At 32.0% G+C, this 23982-nt stretch overlaps 1 non-coding gene and 1 pseudogene across 1 annotated transcript; one reads left to right on the forward strand and one right to left on the reverse strand.

Moving 5' to 3' along the window:
- The first annotated feature begins 4903 nt into the window (after positions 1–4903).
- Positions 4904–5010, forward strand: LOC131177502 (small nucleolar RNA R71). Its single transcript, XR_009146958.1, has one exon. It is a non-coding gene; the product is annotated as a small nucleolar RNA R71 (small nucleolar RNA).
- Positions 5011–15637: 10627 nt separating this feature from the next.
- Positions 15638–19619, reverse strand: LOC131177501 (disease resistance protein RPV1-like; annotated as a pseudogene).
- Positions 19620–23982: the final 4363 nt, after the last annotated feature.

Consider the following 23982-nt stretch of genomic DNA (forward strand, 5'->3'; position numbering starts at 1 on the left):
TATAACTTTTTATGTGGGTTCTCCAATAATGTAATGCTTTAATCTTTGCCCATTAACTTTTAAAGTACTTGAAGTTTCATTCCCTATCTCCACAGCTCCATATGGATATACCTTTGTAACTGTGTAAGGCCTGACCATCTTGACTTTAATTTTCTGAGAAATAACCTTAATATGGAATTATATAAGATAACTACATCTGCTTCTTGAAATTCTTTCCTCCTAATGTGCTTATCATGCCATCTCTTAGTTCTTTCCTTGTAAAGCTTGGCATTTTCATAAGCATCCAATCTGAGTTCCTCAAGTTCATTTAATTGCAACATTCTCTTTTCTCCTGCAGTCTTTGAGTCAAAATTCAGTATCCTTATAGCCCAATATGCTCTGTGCTCCAACTCCAAAGGTAAATGACTAGCTTTCCCATAAACCAATCTAAAAGGGGTGGTGCCAATGGGAGTTTTAAAAGCTGTCCTATAAGCCCAGAGAGCATCATCTAACTTTAATGACCAATCTTTCCTTGAACTATTCACTATTTTTTCAAGAATCCTTTTCAGCTCTCTATTGGAAATATCCACTTGACCACTAGTTTGTGGATGGTAAGGTGTTGCAACCCTATGCTTAACTCCATATTTTTATAATAGTCTCTCAAACTGGTGCTTATAAAAGTGAGAACCTCCATCACTTATAATGGTACGTAGAGCTCCAAATTTTGTAAAAATGAATTTCTTAAGAAATTTAACCACAACTCTAACATCATTAGTTGGAGATGGCATAGCTTTAACCCATTTGCTAACATAATCTACTCCAACCAAGATGTACTTGTGTCCAAAGGATGATGGAAACGGTCCCATAAAGTCAATGCCCCAAACATCAAATAGTTCCACTTCTAATATATTTTGGAGGGGCATTTCATCTCTTTTTGAGATATTTCCCATCCTTTGACACCTATCACATACATTTATAAACTTTCTTACATCTCTAAACATATGTGGCCAAAAGAACCCTGCTTGAAGAACTTTTTCTGCAGTTTTTTTAACACTCATGTGACCCCTATAAGGTGAAGAATGGCAATCTCTAATGACATCCCCTATCTCCTTATCAGCTAAACATCTCCTAATCAGGCCATCTCCACATCTTTTAAATAAAAATGGCTCTTCCCAATCATAATCCTTCACATTAAAAAGAACTTTCTTCTTTTGTTGCCATGTTAGATCAGGTGGAAGGATTCCGCACACCAAATAGTTCACAAAATCTGCATACCAGGGGATCTTTGCACTAATAGTTGCCAATAGCTACTCATTAGGAAAATAATCATTTATTGGAAGCTCTCTCCCTAAATTATCTCCTTGTTCTTGCCTCAATCTGGATAAATGATATGCTACTACATTTTCTACTCCTTTCATGTCCTTAATTTCCATATCAAACTATTAAAGGAGTAATACCCACCTTATAAACATAGGTTTGGCCTTTTTTTTTCTGAAGGAGATACTTGATAGCTACATGATCTGTGTATACTATTACCTTAGACCCCACAAGATAGGACCTGAATTTATCTACTGCAAATACCACTGCCAAAAATTCTTTCTTCGTAGTAGAGTAGTTTATTTGAGCATCATCTAAGGTCCTACTTGCATAATAGATTGCATACACCTTTTTATCTTTCCTTTGTCCTAAAACAGCCCCAATGGCATAGTTACTAGCATCACACATTAACTCAAAAGGTAACGAACAATCAGGTGGCTGCATAATAGGAGCAGATATCAAAGCTTCCTTTATCCTGCAAAAAGCATTCATACAATCAGTATCAAAATGAAATTCCACATCTTTACTCAATAAATTAGTGAGAGGTTTAGAAATCTTAGAAAAATCCTTGATAAATCTCCTATAAAATCCGGCATGCCCCAGGAAACTCCTCACTCCTTTCACAGATGTTGGAGGTGGCATTTTCTAAATAATCTCTAACTTTGCTTTGTCCACCTCAATACCCCTGTTTGACACAAGATGTCCCAAAATAATTCCTTCTTGTACCATAAAATGGCATTTTTCCCAATTCAAAACTAAATTAAACTCTTCACATCTCTGCAAAACTTTAGATAAGTTAGATAAGCTAGATAAGCATTCATCAAAAGATTTACCATATATAGAAAAATCATCCATGAATACTTCCATAATATCCTCAATGAAATAAGAAAATATGGACATCATACATCTCTGAAATGTAGCTGGGGTATTACATAATCCAAATGGCATCCTTCGATATGCAAAGGTACCATAGGGACATGTGAATGTGGTTTTATTCTGATCATCTGGGTGAATAGGAATCTGAAAGAACCCTGAATAACCATCCAAATAGCAAAAATAAGAATGATGAGCTAATCTCTCCAGCATCTGATCTATAATTGGTAATGGAAAATGATCCTTTCTAGTTGCATTGTTCAACTTCCTATAGTCTATACACATTCTCCATCCAGTTACAGTCTTAGTATGTATTACTTCATTATTTTCATTTTTTACTACTGTGATGCCCCCTTTTTTAGGTACAACATGAACTGGACTTACCCAATTGCTATCAGAAACAGGTTAAATGATACTTGCATCAAGCAATTTTAAGATCTCTTTTTTCCACAACCTCTTTCATATTTGGATTCAGTCTTCTTTGTGACTCTCTAGAGGCTTTGTGATGATTCTCCAACAAAATTCTATGCATGCACAGATAAGAATGTATTCCTTTAATATCATCAATGGTATAACCAATTATCCTTCTATGCTTTTTAAGAATTCTTAATAAAATTTCAACTTCACAATCATTTATCTTAGCACTAACAATCACAGGATATGTAGAATTTTGACCAAGAAAAGCATACCTGAGATTTGTTAGAAGAGGTTTTAACTCTACCTTCGGTGCTTCACTTCTTTCAAGCATTGGTGGTGAAGTTGTATCTTGCTTCAAATCTCCAATCTCCTCAACACTAACCATAGGCAAAGGTGAATTTCCTTTTAAAATTTGAGCATATTCTGCAGCTTCTTCAATCTCATCCCCCTTCTTGATGTTGTGAACTAAATAAGCTTCTAATGGATCTTCAGGATGTTGCTTTTTGAACACTTCTCTGACCACTTCATCTACCACATCCATTCTCAAGCATGAATTTGAATCATCTTTCTTTTTCATTGCTTGGAACGGATTAAATTCAACTTATTCTTCCCGAACTTCTAATGTAAGCCTTCCATTCTTTACATCAATCATAGCTCCAGCAGTAGCAAGGAAAGGTCTACCAAGAATAATAGGAATGTGTACATCCTCTTCCATTTCCAATACTGCAAAGTCCACAGGTATGAAAAATTTTCCAACTTTCAGAGGAACATTCTCAATCACCCCAATTGAAAATTTAATAGACCTATCTGCTAACTGTAGTGAAATGGTCGTAGGCTTCATTTCTCCAATCTTCATTTTCTCATAGATAGACAATGGCATTAGACTAACACTGGCTCCAAGATCACATAAAGCCTTATCTATACCGATATTTCCAATGTGACATGGTATGGAAAAACTACCAGGATCTTTCAGTTTGGATGGAAGCTTATTTTGCAAGATAGCACTGCTTTCTTCTGTAAAAGCTAGGGTCTCAAATTCTTCCAACTTCTTCTTGTTACACAAAATCTCCTTCAAAAATTTAGCATATGAAGGCATTTGTGCTAAGGCATCAGTGAAAGGAATAGTCACATGCAAAGACTTCAATACCTCTAAAAACTTCCCAAATTGTTTATCTAACTTTGCTTTCTGGAACCTTTGCGGGAACAGTAAAGGTGCCATGTAGGCTTTAGGTGCTACATATTTAGGTTCTTCCTCTTCACTCTCTCTCTCTTTACTTCCTTTTTCTTTCATTGAACTCTCTTTCTCAATTTCTTCTTTAACCTCAACTTCAACTTTTTCATCTCCTTCTCTATTTTTCTCTTCTTTAACTTTCTCTTCAATCTTTTTATCTCCACTCTCTAATATTTTTCCACTTCTCAATGTAACAGCCTTGCAATGCTCCCTTGAATTTTTTGGTTAGCTAGGTAGCTTCCCAAATGCTTTGTTGTTTAAAGAGCTAGCTTGTTAAGCTATTTGATTCTCCAACATCTTATTGTGTGTTGCCATTTGATCCACTTTAGATGCCAATTAAGAAATCATTTCTTGTTGACTTTGATGGCTTACTAATAGAGTCTCAATCATGGCTTCCAATCTAGCTGTCTTATCTGGTTATGCTTGTTGTGGTGGAGGTTATTGTGGTTGTCTGCTTGTGCTTGTTGTGGTGGAGGTTGTTGTGGTTGTGGTGGAGCAGGTGCATTTTGAGGCTTAGGATCTCCAGGAGGAGGACCTCTTTTTTGTTGAATATGCTGATGTTGTTGATACCCAGAAGGTTGCTGAAAATTTTGGTGTTGTCCTTGTCTACCTCCCTAAGAGAAATTAGGGTGGTTTATCCATGCTGGATCATAAGTTGCAGAAAATGGGTTACCACTTGGTCTTTGATTATAGTTCCCCACATAATCCACTTGCTCACTTGAAAAATCTTGACCAAATGTAGGAAAATCAGTTGCACAATTGACATTTACAGCTCCAACATCTACTGAATTACTTGAAACTCCAACTAAAGAATCTATTTTCATGCTTAGCTTGTCCATCTTCCTTGTCAAAGCATCAAACTTAGCATTAATCATATTCATGGCATCAAGCTCAAACATACCAGCTGGTTTCTTGATCTCATTCCTCTCACAACTCCATTAGTTGTTATAAGCAATTTTATCTAGAGCAGAAAAAGCTTCATCTTCAGATTTCTCCATAAAATCACCTCCAGAAGATGCATCAATTGTACTTCTAATAGCTAGTGAAACTCCATTGTAAAAGTGTTAAACAAGCATCCACTTAGGAATCTCATGGTGTGGACATCTCCTTTATAAATCCTTGCACCTTTCCCATGCTTCATACAAGCTCTCATCATCTTTAGGTTTGAAAGAAGTCAGCTCATTTCTTAGCTTAGCTATCTTGATTGGTGGAAAATATTAAGCTAAAAATGCTTGAGAAAGTTCATCCCATGTTGTGATAGAACCCGATGGCAAAGAATGTAACCACTCTCTAGCTCGGTCCTTCAAAGAAAAAGGAAATAATCTGAGTCGAATTGCATCATTAGAAACTCCATTTATCTTTAACATATCACTAATTTCAAGAAAGTGTGCTAGATGAACATGTGGATTTTCACTTGGACTTCCCCCAAATTATGATTGTTTTACCATCTGACAGAGTGCAGGCTTCAGTTTAAAATTATTAGCTTCTACTCTTGGTCTTGTGATACTTGGCATGAAATCTCCAATGTTAGGATAGGCATGATCCTTCACAGAACGGTTGTTATTGTTGTTGGCCATCTCTTCTTGTAGTTGCTCTTGTTCTTGCTCTTGTGCTATTTCTTATTGTTGCTGAGCTTTAAATTCAACTTTTCTCCTCTTATCCTTTGCTCTTAAAGCTCTTGCTGTCTTTTCTATTTCTGGATCAAAGAATAAATTGATTTCTTCACTTTTTGTCCTTCTCATAAAATAAAGTATTTGAAAAAAAAAATGAATTCTCAAAGTAAAATGGTAAAAGTAATTAAAAATAAGATAAAATGCCCAAATTAACCAAACAAATAATCGTTCAATATCAAACAAAAATCAAATCCCTGGCAACAGCGCCAAAAACTTGATGCGTGTGTTCGCAAGTATACTAGTCGTACCAAGTAATAGAGTGACAATTCAAGTATCGTTTCCATGAGGATTTGCCATTTGAGTACCAAACTATGGATGAAGCGATTATTTGGGCTAATGATTGATGAATAAATGGTAAATGTAAATGAGCAAAGTAAATTGATGAATATAATTAGAATGGGTAAAGAGCAAGCAAATAAATTCAAAATCTAGATGCAACTAAACTAAATTAATAACGGGTAATTTAAATCAAAGTCTAATTATGATAAAAATGATTCCAGAGTTGGGGGTTTATGCATAAATTAATTGAGATTTGTCTTGGGTATTCCAATTTTAAGGGAAAATAGAGTTTGAAGGTGATTGATTCTAAATTCCTTTGATATCTTTTTCAAGTAAACCAAAGTGTGTTCTAAAATAACCAAACCTACTTTCATATGATATTTGATTATTTTAAAACCCATTAAGTTTTGTAACCAATCATTAATTCCTCTTAAAACCCTAGTTTATTTCTAAATCTAGGTAAATTTAAGTTCCAATCCTTGATTATCTATCAATGATCTTCACCTTTCGGTCCTTCAATCAAAGATTAACACAATACCCAATGGGTATCAATATTAGGCAAGTAAATCAAGCACACAAGGAAAGAATCAAAACTCATATTTATATAAAATATGAAAATAACCAGTCCAAATCCATAAATTAATCTAAAACATATTTCCCAACTCTGAAATCTAGAGAGTTTACTCATTCATGTTGGTATTTATAAGAGAAATTGATGGAAAAGTAAAGAAAAACATTATAAGAGGACTAAAAATAGAAAAACCTAGGTAGAGGGACCAAAAACTCTGAGTTTCGGAGCTTCCAAAAATGGCAGCAGCAGCTCCTCTTCTGCAGAACTGATGGCGTCCTCCTCCCTTTTCTTGTAACAGCCCAATCCTTCTCCAGTTAGTATTGTCCGCTTTGGCCCATGGGCCTCACGGATTTGTCCCTTGGGAGGTTTCATTCCCAAAAGCGCTTTGACCAGGTGAGGAAGGCTCCCACATATATGGCCCAAATCTTTTCTTCCCGTTTCTGATGTGGGACATGAAGTTTCCACCCCAGTGCGTAGCTGGTTGAACAAGCACGTCCCAACCCCATCCCTGGGTCGTGACAAGCCCACCAGCTTCCTCCTGGTGCGTCCTCGCACCACACATCGTACTAGAGGGAGTCCAGCTCTGATACCAAATTGTAACAGCCCAATCCTTCTTCAGTTAGTATTGTCCGCTTTGGCCCATGGGCCTCACGGATTTGTCCCTTGGGAGGTTTTGTCACACCCCGGCTTAGGGGGCCCCAGCTCAAGCCCCTCTATGGGTGGCCTTCTTGCCAGCGTACCCTTCTAGAGGCCGGACCTGCGACTCACAAGGTACTGTCCGCTTTGTGGAATTAAATCCCTTCGCCCTGCAGAGCTAGGATCCAACCCCTTATCACTCACACGGTTTGCTTCGCCTCTCACCAATGGTGAATGCGGACCTTGTGAGTCGCAGTCCGACCTCTAGAAGATGCAGAAGAAGCCCACCCATAGAGGGGCTTGAGCTGGGGCCCCCTAAGCCGGGGTGTGACAATAAAAAGGCGCCTTTTTATTGTCACACCCCGGCTTAGGGGGCCCCAGCTCAAGCCCCTCTATGGGTGGCCTTCTTGCCATTCTCTAGAGGCCGACTGCGACTCACAAGGTACTGTCCGCTTTGTGGAATTAAATCCCTTTGCTTCTGCAGAGCTAGGATTCGAACCCTTATCACTCACGGATTTGCTTCGCCTCTCACCAATTGAGCTGTCACACCCCGGCTTAGGGGGCCCCAGCTCAAGCCCCTCTATGGGTGGCCTTCTTGCCAGCGTACCCTTCTAGAGGCCGGACCTGCGACTCACAAGGTACTGTCCGCTTTGTGGAATTAAATCGCCTTAGCCTGCAGAGCTAGGATTCGAACCCTTATCACTCACGGATTTGCTTCGCCTCTCACCAAAGCTCAATTGGTGAGAGGCGAAGCAAATCCGTGAGTGATAAGGGTTCGAATCCTAGCTCTGCAGGGCGAAGGGATTTAATTCCACAAAGCGACGACTTGTGAGTCGCAGTCCGCCTCTAGAAGGGCACTGCAAGAAGGCCACCCATAGAGGGGCTTGAGCTGGCCCCCTGCCGGGTGTGACAAAGTTTCATTCCCAAAAGCGTCTTTGACCAGGTGAGGAAGGCTCCCACATATATGGCCCAAATCTTTTCTTCCCGTTTCCGATGTGGGACACGAAGTTTCCACCCCAGTGCGTAGCTGGTTGAACAAGCACGTCCCAACCCCATCCCTGGGTCGTGACATTTCTTCTTTTTTTTTTGTAATTTTTCTTTTCTTTTGTTTCTTATTGTTTTCTCTCGTTACCTCTTGTGGCAAAAACTAGAAAATGATGCTTTTATATGGTTCCAAAAGTTGCCCTAAAAATAGATAAGAGCCAAGGAGTGGATAGGAAATGAGGTGTAGAAATATCCAAGTCAGCAGAGTCATTTACGTTTTGGGCAGTCTGCTTAGGGTACTGCTTACCCTAAGCAGCTTCTTCAGCAATATTTTGCCTGAGGTTGCACTGTCTGCTTAAGGTTAAGCAGACTCTCAGCAAATCTCGGCAGGTTTGGAATAAAATGAGCTTTTCTGCTCATGCTTGACTTTCAGCCTAACTTGTGTTGCACCTTAAGCACTACTGCTTAACCTAAGCAGGATCTTAAGCAATTCTCGGTAGGTTTTGGGATGAAATCTTGAATGTGTAAGATTTAAACTGTGCTTGACTTGCGGCTTAAGGTTAAGGAAAATGACAATCCTGAGTAGCATCATAAGCAAAGTCTCAAGCAAATTTCGGCTGGTTTGATCTTTCAATGCTTGATTTCTTCAACTTTTCTCCATGCTTAAGGGACTCCAAATTTCTTCAAATCAATCCTAATGTACTTATTGACCCTAAATTTGCCGCAAAAAACCTATTAAAAACAACAACATTACAAAAATCAAATATAAAGTAACTAAAGTTAACAAATAAGCTAAAATAAAGCTAAAAATATAAAATATACTAAAATATAAGGGCAAAATAGATGCAAAACTACTCTAAAATGCCTATATGAAATGAGTGTAACAATATGATTTATTATTTGATATAAAAAATTATTACTAAAATACCAAAATTTAAATTTTAAAATTTAAAACTATATGTTACGAGAAAAATTTTTAAATAATAAATTAGCAACAAAATTAATAATTAAATTGATTCTGCTTAATTAAATTAGAAAAATGTATTGGATATCATTTAAATGCAATCAATGAGACCCGAATGATGCTTCAACAGCAAACTTTGTACTTCCCTTGATTTTTATAATACCGTGGTTGCCTCATTATAACAAAAATGTCTATAACAATATTCAACTAATATTATTATAAGTAAAATAAATATTATTATAAGTTTATATTAATTTTTCTTTTATAATTTTTATATGTCTACGTCACCTTATGTTAGAGCGACGTTCTAATAAACGTTTGCAAAAAAATTATGTGAGAATATTTTTAATAAAAACTAATTATGAGACATAGTGAAGTTCTTTACTTTTTGGTAGAAGACATAGTGAAGTATTATATATTGTTAAATACCAATAATTTGACATGGAAAGTAATCACAACCAATGTTGATTATAAATATTATTTTAAATTAATTAATTATGAATTAGATTCATATAGTCGAATAATTAAGAATTTCAAAAACACTTCTTAAAATTTGGAACAAACATTTAACAACATTAAAAAGAATAAAAAAAATCTTCCAGAAGAACCTATCGAAAGGAAATAGAACTTAATTTATAAATAAAACCAAACTTAAAATAGCAAATCATATATATTAGTTCATGTCTAAAATTCATCTTAATTATATTATCAAAGGGCATAAAAGACAAAAGAAATATACAGTAAAAGATTGTTTATCCCCGCTAACAGAGTTTGATATGAATGATAAAAAATTTTGTATCTTCTAAGTAAGGTTAAGGATTTAATTCTTGTGAATGAAGAAAATCTCCGTTAAGAGTGTTTTACCCCATAATATACCTTTCCGATGCGAGTGGAGTAGATTTAACTCAGTGGACTAAAAGATACCTATAATTTACTAGAAAAAAAAAAAAAACATATTTAGCTTGTTCCATTTTTTGTTTAGATATACATCTTCATATGATATCATTACTGATGATCATTATGAGCGAATAACACTCTTATACATAACATATTCTTATCTTAAATACTTGCTTATGATAAAGGTTATAATTTGAAAACTAAATATTCTTAGCATTCACATGCGTAATAAAATCCCAGCTTAAAATTTTTAATGGATAAATCTGGCCATGAGGTTTCAAAAAAGTTTCTTCTAGATATTTAAACAAGTAGAAATTAATAAAATAAAAACAATGGAAGTCTAGACGCCAAAATTTCAATATTTAAATATTTATTAAAATCAATGAAAATTTACTTATCGTATTTATATCAAAGACTAAGTATTATGACGGGCACCACATGAAAAAATAAATAAACAATTATCTATTTTAAGTACGTACTCATTGTTCTGTAAATATTAATGATGTCACTCATAAATTGTATGACATGCTTATGGTTGTTAATCAAGAGTTGTGAACGAGTTATGAAAAGCACTCTCAGAAATTGCAAGGACGTTGAACATCAAGACAGAACATTATTTGTCCAAAAGATGCATTGGTGAACTCTGTCATTTTATGAAAGAGTTGTTACCATTTGATAATGTTATAATGGACAACTTCTACAGCATAAAGAAGTTTGTCCAAGGCTCGGGACTATTGATGGAAAAGATTCACTACTGTAAAACCAATTGTATGGTGTATACCAAACAATTGCATGTATGACATATTGGGGTGAATACAACGAATTAACAAGTTGCAAATTCTATTAGCATCCTTGGTACACAAGTGACAGAAGAGGATCTGCTACACAAAACAAATGTCCCATATAAGAAGCTGTATTACTTTTCACTCACTCCAAGGTTGCAAAGATTATATGCATTGAACGAAATGGCTAAGGAAATGAGATCGCACTCGGAGCATGAGACTAAAGATGGGGTATTGTGTCATTGTTTCAGATGCTCTTACATGGAAATATTTCAATCAGACGCATCCTTTAATTTTTCATGTTATACTCCTTAATAATCAAAGGATAAACTAAAATAAATATAAAAAATTATAAAATGAGATTGCAGTCTTATATTTGTCACACCCTGCTTCTAGAAAGGAAGAATAAAAATTACCACTGATGTACCCTCTTGCCGCTGCTGCCCTTTAGCCATTTCCAGCGTTCATGAAGTTAAAACCACCCCCTAGCAGCTTCCTTCTGTCATCTATAAATCAAGAAATGTCCTTTACACTTTGATTTCATCAGGTATTGAAGGAAGACTGACAAAAATCCAGCTTAGTGTTGTTTCAAGAACATGATGGCAGCCCGAAAGTTCCTTAATTTCTGAAGTTTTGATGTTTAATTTCACAATGGATGCTAGGTAAGTGATTTCTACCATGGTGTTATTCACTGAGTTTATACTCACCCAATTATTTTAATATTTCAGAGCTTTTGGTGTTTCCTGTACTAGTAGTCCTTTGTCTTTAGTAGCTTTCAGGTCTAATGGAGGTTTGGCCAACATGCTTCACGTGAAATTTGAGATCCTTTTCGGGACTGTCTTATATGTGTATGTTTAGGTTGCCTGATTATTGGGCTATAGACATATTCTTTTTAATCCTGATGTTTTGTTTGAGTATCATTCTTTTTTGTTTTGGTAAGCAATAAATTTTATTAAAAGTATGAGTTCAAAAAGGAACCTAGCATACCAATGGAGAAGGTATGCTGAAGAGAAAAAGAGTAGAGAAAAGACACAAAACAAGAAAACCAAGGCCTACCTAATGCAGCCTGCAAACCAAACAACATAGGCTACTGATGACAATGAGAAGGGAGCTTGCTTATTGCCTAAGGACCTAAAAGGTTGATAGAAAATTGAAGAATAAATCTATTATCAAGACAAAATTCATCTAACCAAATAAACCAATGTCAAGACATTGCCCAAGATTTGTAGCATAGATCAAAACGGGCAGCAGCAGAGCATAAGATGGATAACAGAAGCAACAGACCATAACCTAGAAGAATCATTTGTCTCACCTCCTCCTATGCACCAAAGTGGAAGCCCATCGCATTTGGATTATTACCCTACAAAATTACTACTGAATACTATCGAGCAAATAGCTTGAGAAGATCAATATGCTTATCAGAGGCAAATTTCTCCCAGTCAGACTAGACCTTGTACCTCATTCTATTCTTTAACAGTCTAGACGTTTCAACTTTCTTTTGATGTTGGAGAGTGGGCCTAAAAGATTGAGGCTCCCATTGTCCAGATTCACGAATGCTAGCTGATTATCTTCTTCATTTTCTAGTGGACTTTTGTAATGGGCCCCCACTATAGCTACTTGAGTTTCCTCGACCACCTCTACAGTTGGAAGTAAAACACCTCTACTTGTCTAAATTTAATGGGCCACTATTGGGAATAAGTCCAAATAATTGCCATCACCCGTACAGATAAACATAGCATCCTCCCAAGCTAATTGCCGCTTAGCTGTCCCTACTCTGTTCCATGGCCACGCAGCGTATCCTCACAAGCACTAAGGTTCTGTTGGATAAAACATAATTAAAGTTGTAATGTAATTATGTTTATATTATATATTTGATTATATTGTTTAGTAATAAAAAAATTTTTATGTAATAAAATGATAATTACATAATATAATCAATTATGCTTAAAGTAACGTAACGATCATTACATATAAAAATGAATGTAATCATGACTACTTATTTTGATTTTTTTTTTATTTTATTTAAAAAAAGTTACAGGTGGCTTGCATGTCACACAGAGGTGGGCATCACTTCACAACAATCTTTAATTAGAGTTATGTAAAATTTGGCTTCTCCCACATCCTCAGCAACCTTTTTGCGTACAAAATCAAGTGAAGATATAGAAACTAGAATTCATCCAGCAACCAGACATGTTTTCTTGGAAGCACATTCATCATTGGATATGAATTCTTCAACAAAATAACTTAGTCAAATAAAGAAGTCAGGACACCACTAATAAAGGACTACCATGGCATCTTACCCACACATTGATTAGGAGTAAATTTCTCTTGCCAAGGAATTAAGGATGAGAACCATTGTAGCAACCAGCCAATTGATTATCCAAAATTATATAAGCAATATTTTAAAGGAAACTCCATTAGTTATCTGTCTCTATAAGTTAGATACAATTATAATAATATTTACTTTCATGTTATGGATGACTATAGATGAATTCCTATGCATTACTATGATCATGTATACAATTATAAATATTTGTTATAGGTGTCATTGATTATTCAATTCTAACTTTATAGTCAAATATTCATTCTTATTCACTTTTTTTTTTTATGGCAATTAGAAGACCTAACAATTAGTTATTATTATATTATAAATGCATTTTATGAATTAAGAAACAAAAAAGTTTGAAAATAAAGTCGGGTGTTGAAAAACAAACACCCAAAAGATAATAATAATAATTATAATAATAAATGTATTAAGGGGACATTGACTTTGCTAGAAATGCCTTTAACCCATTATAATATATTAAATAGATTTTGAAATTATCTGCATTAAACAATATAGTAATATAAATTTCAACATATTAATACGGTGAAAATGAAAATTTTATAATAATAGTGCATTAAATTATAAAATACATTTTAAAAATTATTTTTTAAAATTTATAAATAATATTCTTTCACAACATTAATCTACTTATGCAAGCTAATATTATTTTAAATTATGAAAAAAAAATAATTGACTTTGAACAAATTTAATTCAGTGAGTTAACTTGTATTTATCATTAAATTATTTTAATTTTTAAACATCTTCACCATTTAAAACTTATTATTATATTTTTTTTATAGGTAAACTATAATTTAGTCCATGAGTTTTGATAAAATCCACAACTTAGTCCTTGTATTTTTAAAACCGAGCAATTTAATTCCTGAAATTTGACAAAACCTACAACTTAGTCCCTACCATTAGAATTTTGTTAAGTTACTGTTAATTTTTAAGTTACTGTTAATTTTAGCAAAAATAACTAAAATGCCCTTTTCTTTATTTTTAATCTAAAAACAATTTAGTCTTTAAAGTTTTATTTTCTTAATAATTTAGTCCTTGATATTTTGTTTCATTAACAATTTAGCCATTGCATTTTTGAAATTGAGTCCATTAAATTAAAAAAATTTAAATTTAAATTAATAAAATATAGATTAATTACTTTAAGGTCCTTAAAAATTTTGGTTAATTACAAAATATCCATATATGTTACAAATTGATCTTTAAATATTATAACTATTTATAAATAAGCCTTATGTCGTTATTATTTTAATAATATATAAATAATTATATGTGTGTGTGTATATATCTATTTATGATATTTTCATATATTATATTATATTGTTATATATAAAAAAAAGTATGAATATGGATGCAAATCGTTATTAAAATAAAACTTCAAGAGCTAAATTATTTTCATACTAAAAATAAAGTTAAAAGTATTTTGGTATTTTTGCTAAATTCATTGGGGAATTAATTGTAATTCTAATGATAGAGATTAAATTGTAGGTTTATTAAAATATGAAGGACTAAATTGCATGATTTTAAAACTACTAAGACTAATTTATAGGTTACCTAAATTTTAGGGACTAAATTGCCAATAAAATAAAATCTTAGGGACTAAATTATTTTCATATTGAAATAGAGTTAAGGGTATTTTGGTCTTTCTTTTAGAATCAACGGTAATTAACAAAATTTCTAACAGTAGGGATTAAGTTGTAAGTTTTATCAAATTTTGATAACTAAATTGCTTGGTATTAAAAACAAAGGAACTAAGTTGCAGGTTTTGTCAAATTTCAGAGGCTAAATTATAATTTACTCTTTTTTAAAATTACATTTAAGCTTAAATTCAATTAATATTAAATGTTAATAAAATAATACATAAATGATAAAAAGTAATAGTAATTCTTAAATTAATAAATATTTTACTTATATAATTAATTAAAACAAATTAAAATTAATATTTTAATTTAAATAATTAAATATAATATTTATAATCCTATAATAATATTATATCATATATAAAATTTAATAGAAAATTATATATAAAAAATTAAGAGTAAATAATATCTTATTTTGAGATTTGAGAAAACCTATTTAGTTCTTATATTCTCAAAACAAATAAAATTAGTTCCTAAAGTTTTGCAAAACTTACAATTTAGTCATTCCGTTTAATTTTTCATCCAATTTGCTATTAATTATAGCGAAAATAACTAAAATACCTTTAACTCTATATGTTTTCTAACTTAAACAATTTAGTCCTCGAAGTTTTGTATTATAACCAAAATAGTGTAAATCAAGAGACTATTTTGTTTATAAAATTTAAATTAAAGGATTATAATACAAAACCTTAGTGACTTAATCATTTTAGTTAGAAAATATAGATTAAAGAGTTTTGGTCATTTTTACTCTAATTAATGGTTAATTAGATGGAAAATTATATAGAGAGATTAAATTATCGTTTTTGTCAAATTTTTGAGACAAAAATGTTTAGCTTTAAAAATACGAGAACTAAGTTATAGAGTTTGCCAAATTTCAAAGGCTTTCACTTAAAAATTTATTTACAAGTCTATATAACAAGTACAATAACATGTGATGCACATTAAAGACAAAATTGACAAAACTAATAATAATAAAAGGAGCATAACATTGATTTTCCTAATTAACATCTCTCAATCGAGGCCCATGATAGTTTCCCTTGCAATTCAGCAAATTTAAACCTACAATCAAATTAAAAAAAAAAAGTTAAACCTACAATACAAATAATAAACAATAAATTAAGAGTCAACTGAGCAAAAAGAGTGATTAAAGGAAAAAGAAATCTATTAAAAAATAAACAAAATAAATTTTAAACAGAAACATAATTTTATTTTGTCATGTAAAAAGCAATTTCTCAAAAGAAAATTGAAAAAAAAAAGAATTAATAATTTAATATGCGAGTAATGTGTACACACAATAATTTTTTTAATTGAATAACCATAAAGAAAAATAATTATTGTGTATTTTACTGACTCAATTTTTCGATTTTTATCTCTTGTCAAAATTTGCTATGAAATCTCAATAACCAAACATACGATGTAATGAAATGTGACCAAAGGACAGAATTATAAAGAATATAATTACCCATATTTTTCAACAACGGTGAATAAATGCAAATATCTTCAAATTAAAATGTATAAAGAATGATGAATTCATACTTTAGCTACTTTTAAAAAAACAAGAAAGAAAAAGGCCATTTAAAAGTACCTCTGCAATAGTTATTCCTGGGAGACCCAAATCCTCAAAAGGTTTATCGCACCACATTAATTCCTCTACATCTTCATCCTCATAATATACTAGACGAAGTCCACAATTCCTCACCTCTAACTGGTCAGAAAAAAATGACGCCTTAAGTTGATTACATCCTTCCAACTGATCTAGACAAGTTATGGAGCTAGGAGTCATAAAGCTAACCCAAAGTTGATCAGTAGTGATGCATAAATCTTGAGCGATTTCCATCGTAAAGCGACGTAGATACAAACTTTGTTCCGACTTAAAATTGTATGCATGCAAGTCACACACAACAGTACAAGTATCCACTGAAGGCGGCTGATCATGATGGAATCTAAAAACTCCAGATAAACAGAATCTTACCCTTCTGTAATTCAACCAATAAGGAGGTAGCTGCACTTCTAATGAAGACCCCGAGCCTTGATTGTTGAACCACCCAGGAACTTCACTTGAGGCTAAACACAATGATACAAGGGTGTTTGCACTAAAGAGTCCCTGAGCCAAAATTATTACTTAACAATTAACATGTGTAGCTTTGCAGCAATATTCTAAGGGAAAATAAAACTTTTTTGGTGGATGCATGTGTAATTGGATAGTTATTTAGTAGTTGAGTTGGTCATGGAATGCACAAATTCTAAAGTTATTTGGCAAGAAGTCAAAATGCAAATAAATGATACAATATCATATGACACCAAAATATATAATATCTTATGAAAAAAAGTAAGATAGTATATATATATATATATATATATATATATATATTCGGGGTTGGTAAGATGATCTTAAGGTGGGGGATGAGCTAACAGGGAAGAAGCAATAATCTGACCTTCTTGCTCCTTCTGAACCTCGGCGAGAATTCTCTCTCTCTCTCTCTCTCTCTCTCTCTCTCTCTCTCTCTCTCTCTCTCTCTCTCTATATATATATATATATATATACTGAAAAATGTGCTTTTTTTTGTGAAAAATCTATGGGCCCCCAAGATGTGTGTGTGTGTGTGAGAGAGAGAGAGAAAGAGAGGAAGAGAGAGAGACTGACGAGAGAGGGAGAGTTATGCATCAATAAGAAATGTAGGTAACTCATTAGCCTTTCAAGTGGCCAACGATTTTGGCCTTGAATCTCAATCGACCTTACCCATTTTATAAGAGTGAACGATGAAGTTCTTGAAGTGCTTGCTTCAAATGGATTTGGAATACTTTCCTGTGTAGTTAGACATTCCGCACTAAGTTGTAAAATGGTTGCTGAAAGATCACTCAAGGACTGAAGCTTCTTGCAATCAACGAAGTGAAGGTTTTCAAGTTTAAAATTTCTACTTATGCTTGTAGTTAGTGAAGTTTCCAAGCAAGAGCAACCCTCCATACTAAGATGTTTGAGACCCGAAGGAAGATTATTTGGAAATGATCGAATCCTCTTACAATTGCTAAAACGAGCAACTAAGAGTTTAGAGAGTTGACTAATGCTTTCAGGCATGCTTACAAAATCATTTCCGCTTAGATCTAGATATTCTAAAAATGGGAAACAACTTAGATCATAAGGAATCATTGCATCCGTAAGACCGCAATGACTTAGATTAAGTCTCCTAAGAATGCAAAAGCCTCTTAAAGAAGGCAACTCAAAGGACATGGCAGGTGTAGGTTTCTTAGGCATTGGCCACCAAGGGCAAAGACAATCCCATGGCTGAGCTAATGGCAACGATGTTGAACCGATTCCTGCTATTTCAAACACATCCACAGATGTCATATCCACTATGTTATCTGGAATTTCTTCAAGATTTGAGCAGCCACTCAATATAAAAACTTTAAGAGACTTCAAATTACACAGGCTACTTGGAAGAGCTGTAAGGCTTTTGCAATTCCTCATGTTCAGTAAAACAAGCCTTTCTAGAAGTCCAATAGAATGGTGTACTTCAAGTAATCCTGTACAACATTCAAGTATCAACTCTTCAAGGTATGGGATCTCTCTAAAGTCAGGTGTCTTGATTAAATTTTTGGAGTAACTAAGATCAATTATCTTCAACAACTTTAAAGGCTGTAAAAGATATTGAAAGGAAATCAGAAAGAAACCGTAAAACCAGAGTAATAAACAGATATAAGGAGTTAATCATACATACTCTTACTCCCTTCCATAATTGTTCAATTCTGCTATAAGACAAATGGAGCTCAACAAGTTGATCTGGTTGAAAAGTTTGTGGCAAAGATTTGAAAGAATACCCACACCATTCCAAGTACCTTAATTCATTGGAAAGATATTCAATGTCTTTGGAGAGTTTTAAATTGCGAAGTATGAGCAATCTGAGAGCTTTCATCTTCAAGAAGGCTTTAGAACTCATGTATCTGTCTCCTTGATCAAACATATAATCCAGGACTACACCTTCAATTAGATTTGTTCCCTAAAAAATCAAAGGCAACAATTAATGGTGAAAACAACTGAAAGACTTATAACATTTATAATGGAAGTTTATCAAATGAAATATAATTCTTAATATTGAGTAATACTAACCGTATCATTCATTAAGATGTGACAGACATCCTTATAAAGCCATAGTCTACTACGTCGTCCAGGCTCTTCTCGACATTCTCGATGAACAATTTCTTGACCCATTTCTTCAAGCAAATCATGCATCCACACACAGTTGTCTGAAATATTATGAGAGATTTATCGATAAGCACCCTTATACCAATATCTGGGTATAATCCACCACTTTCCAGTATTTTCATCACATAACGTTTCATTTTTCCTTTGAAAAAGCATGCGATGTCAAGAAATATTTTTTTTTTGTATTTCCTCCAATCCATCAAAACTTATTTTAAGCTTACTTAGAATTTTTTCATTGGGAATTTCTTTCAACCTCTTCAATGCACTGTTCCATTCTTTCACAGATCTAGCATACAAGGAGGAACCCAAAACATTAAGCGCTAATGGGAGGCCACCTGCATAGTTTACAGCTTTGTTGGATAGCTCCATGTAATCTTGTGGTGGACAATCTTTCTTAAAGGCTTTCAAGCAAAAGAGTTGAAGGGCTTCATGATGATTTAGCTCCTCAACCCTATATATTTGATCTACTTCATGTTGGATCAACAAATGTTCATCCCTAGTCGTTATTATGATTCTACTTCCAACTCCAAACCAATTTTCATCTTTTTTTCCAACTAATAATTCTAATTGCTCTAACTCATCAACATCATCAAGAATGACCAAAACCTTCCTCCGAGATAGCCTATTTTTTATGTGATAAACTCCATTGTATTCATCGTACACATCTATGTCTCTTTCCATCAATGTTGCACATAAAAGTCGTCTTTGTAAAGTGAACAAACCATATTTTCTCGAAGTTTCTCTAACATTCGTGAGAAAAGCACTACCCTCAAATTGGCATTGCATTTCCTTGTAGGTGACACTAGCAATAGTTGTTTTTCCAATGCCACCCATCCCACAAATACCTACCGTTTTGACATTATTTAGCTCCTTTATATTGATATACAATCTCATTTTCTCTAATCATGAATCCATTCCAACAAAATCCTTGGCTATGCTATGACCAAATCTTCCCAATTTGTTAAGTACATCTTTAGTGATATCCTGAATAAACTCTGACTCCTCCCTACATTATAAGAATTTCCTATTATCATAAATAACACAATATTTTAAAAATAGAAATAACATTAAAAATATCAAGTGTTCAATTTTGTTCATATTGCGCACACGAAAATTCTATAATATGCAAAGAGTATATTATAGAGAGAAAGAAATAATAAATTCCTACGCAAATTGACATATCAATAATAGGAAACATATAATAAGCGTTTCATTGTACTCATATTCAATAATAGGAAACATAGTCTTTCCAATACATTTTAACTTTCTAGTCATGAGTTCTTCTGGTGGCACTTCTACCTCAAATGATATTAAGGCTTTTTAGAGACTTTTTATAAAATGTTCCTAAACACAAAATAAGTAGAGATAATTTCAGACGTAACTAATTAAAGTTTTGAGAAACACAATAAAATTGTCTCTTAATAATATTTTCATCTCAAAATATTTGGTGGGAGAGGGAAAAGGAAGTGAGAAATATTTAAGGGATGATTTTAACAAAACGTTCAAAAAAATTAACATTTACAGACTTTTTTTTTCTATGTAGCTAATTGTTTTGTCTCTAGTTTCTAATTTTTTTTAGTGTTATTTATTTTATAAAATTAATAATATTTTATAAATTAATATTAATATAAAAATATTAAATTAAATATTAATATATTAATTTAATATTACCTTAATAAATATATTCTTTTATAAATTAATTTTTGTATATTTGCTTATATATTAGAAATATAGCATTTTAATATTTAATTAACTTGTCTAATTTACTCTTAAATTTCAATTAATATTATTTAATTTTTAGTGGACAATATTATTTAAAAAAATATCGATAATAAATTTATACCTTTCATAATAATAGTTTAGAGTTATCTTTAGAGAAACAAATATTGCTATTGCGTTTACAATGTCAAGCTATAAAAACATTTCATGCTATAAAACAAAAACATTCAATGAATATATTGACTTAAAATTAAAAAACTTGTTCAATTTACTTCAAATTAAATTTTTTCAAAACAATAATGAAAAACAAATTCAATTCAAATTATAGATTAAAAATCTAATATTATGAAATATATATATATAACATGAGTATGAAGAAATTTCGACAAGGGAAATATTCCAACAATAATAATTAGATTATGAGAAAAAAATCATTTTAAATTGACTAAAAGAATGATGAGAGATTTATACTAGACTTTCCTTTGATGATGTTGTCAAATAATTTAAATTTTGAAGAATAGAAATTGATGATTGTAGAATTAATAAAGAAAAAAAAAAGGTTAAGAGGCGATGATGGTTTGAATTTTTTTGTTTTTTTTACAAGAGGATTTGTATTTCACTGTTTACATATAATTATTTCAATACAATAATAAAAGAAATTGATTTTTTTTTTAAATAAAATTAGTAATGAATCCATAAAAGCTTTTAAAATAATTGAGTGATTCAGTGCCCCATTAAAATTTGATAAGAGTAATAAAAAAAATTAATTTTTTAAAAAACTACTACTATACCCTAAAAAATTTTAAAATTTCAGCAGCCAATGCCCCCTGGCCTCTAGATATATCCATCTCTGGACCTAGTATCATAAATTTTCTGGTTAAATTGGTCTTATTGACGCATGAGTCTAGTGAGGGACATATATTAAAATGCTAATTAAATTCAAATAACTAAAAGAAAAGGGATATATTCTGACCTGTCTTGTAAATTCCATCCAGAAAGATTGGCCACTTGAGTCATAGCAAGTCTCCACCGTTCTGCTGATAATGTTCAAAGTCATTTTCAAAATTCCCATTCTGTTTTCGAACTTCTGATGGATTCACATCATAGAAAATGGGCAAAACTATTTGGTTGCCAGAGTTCTTGCATTCTAAAATTTTTACGAGTTCATCCAAACACCATGTTGAAGAAGCGTAATTTTTTGAAAAGATGACAAGAGAAATTTTGGAGCTTTCAATTGCTTTGAGGAGTTCTTGAGAAATAGTTTTCCCTTTCTCAAGTTCTCGATCATCCTTGAATATTATGATTCCTTTTTGACGAAACTCTTTACACAAATGACTGATAAGAACATCTGATGCCTGTCTTTATGAATCATTTTTTTCCAATAAGAACATCTGATGCCTTTACATTCATCTGATATCAAAAGTAAAGCCCTTTTTGGCTGCTGCTAACAAAAAAAAAAAATGGCTGCCTTAACCTTAGCAACTGTTATCTCTATAGCATAATCTCAAAATTTTAATTTAATATTACATATTTTTATTCCAATAATATATATATATATATATATATATATATATATATATATATATATATATATATATATATATATATATATATATATATAGTTTAAGTGAGGAGAAGCTCTCAGTTTAGATTAGGACATACTACCAATTTAATTTTATTAAAAGATTATAGTACAGATTATAAATCATCCACCCAGAACAATTTATTATCCAAACAAGACATTTTCAAATTTATAAATTTCAAATTATAAATTTTAGATCCAATATCTAAAATCTAAAATTTAAATCTAAATCCATGAATCTAAACACAAACTAATTTCTTTTGCCACCTTTTTTTCAAAAATGATAAAGTTTGATATGAAATTTGACAGTGACTTGGAGTTTGAATTGCATATCTAAAGACAGAGTGAGTAGAAAAAAACTCAGATAGGTATGGTCTGAACACTTGACAAAAGTGAAAATTAGATCAAGACTATGTGTAGGAAAAATGCTAAGGAAGTACGTGAAGACTGGTTCAAGACTAAGTACAGGGAAAATGCTAAGTGAAAATTGGATCAAGACTACAAAATTCTGAGAAAGTGAAAAATGAAGTTTAAATTGACTGGAATCCGAATGGTCCTAACTGAAACTCACTCGATTTGCCATCTCTACCCTTGCGAATGAAATTTTAATCTTTAAAATTGAATCCTTAAAAATAATATAAAATAATTTTTTCCACCTTTGTTTGAAAAATGATAAATTTTGATTTGAAATCTAATGGTGGCTCTGAGTTTGAATTGCATATCAAAAGAAAAAACGAGTAGAAAAAACCCATCAGGTATTGACAAATGTGAATATTGGACAAGGCCATGTACATTTGACAAACATTAATATGAGGTACTTTTGTAATATTTTACAAGTTTTGAAAGAAAATTACTATCAAATATATCAAATATTGATAGAAGAAATATTATTTATAATTTTTTTTTACTTTATAAAAACTAATTGTATATCATAAATTAACATGGAAAGTAATCAGAAATTATATTCACTATAAATATTATTTTAAATTAATTATTTAAGCATTACATTTATATTATGTCATTAGTGCATAGGAGATCGATTTAATCAAGAAAAATATCAAATAATTAAGAATTTCAAAAACAATCTTAAAAATTGGAAGAAACATTTAACAACATTAAAAAGAATAAAAAATCTTCCAGAAGAACCTTGTGTATGCTGCACTCACCTATCGAAATGAAATAAAACTTAATTTATAAATAAAACTAATTAAACTTAAAATAGCAAATCATATATTAATTCATGTTTAAATTTCATCTTAACTATATTATTAAAGGGCATAAAAAGACAACAGAAATATACAGTAAAAGAATGCAGAATATTGCAGGAAAAAAACAATTGTTTTAACCTACTTAATGGGTTTGCTTTACTTAATAGGCCATTACCGGTCGTCAGCATTCAGCGCCCCTTTTTTTTAGCTTGTTGGCTAGATTCTGCTTTTGCATTCTAGTCATGCTTTACTTTATTCTAGACATTTAAAGAAGTAGAAATTTATAAAATTACAAAAAAAAAAAAAAAAGAAAGGGTAAAAGTCGAGAGATTTAATCTCCAAATATGTCTAACATAAAACAGTGGCCTTCTTTTTTTTTTTTTTTCTTCTTTTTAGACGCCAAAATTTGAATATTTAAATATTTATTAAAATCAATAAAAACTTACTTATTGTATCTATATCAAAGGCTGAGATATATGATTCAAAATTAAAACGTTTAGATATAATTATCATTTAGAGAAAAGATTTGAATCCTTAAGAATAAAATAAGCTAGCTTCTTTTTCCACCTTTGTTGAAAAATGATAAATTTTGATTTGAAATCTAATAGTGGCTCTGAGTTTGAATTGCATATCAAAGGGAAAACGAGTAGAAAAAAAACCCATCAGGCATTGACAAAAGTGAATATTG

The sequence above is a fragment of the Hevea brasiliensis genome, unplaced genomic scaffold (genome assembly GCF_030052815.1).
Source record: "Hevea brasiliensis isolate MT/VB/25A 57/8 unplaced genomic scaffold, ASM3005281v1 Scaf515, whole genome shotgun sequence".
NCBI lineage: Eukaryota > Viridiplantae > Streptophyta > Magnoliopsida > Malpighiales > Euphorbiaceae > Hevea > Hevea brasiliensis.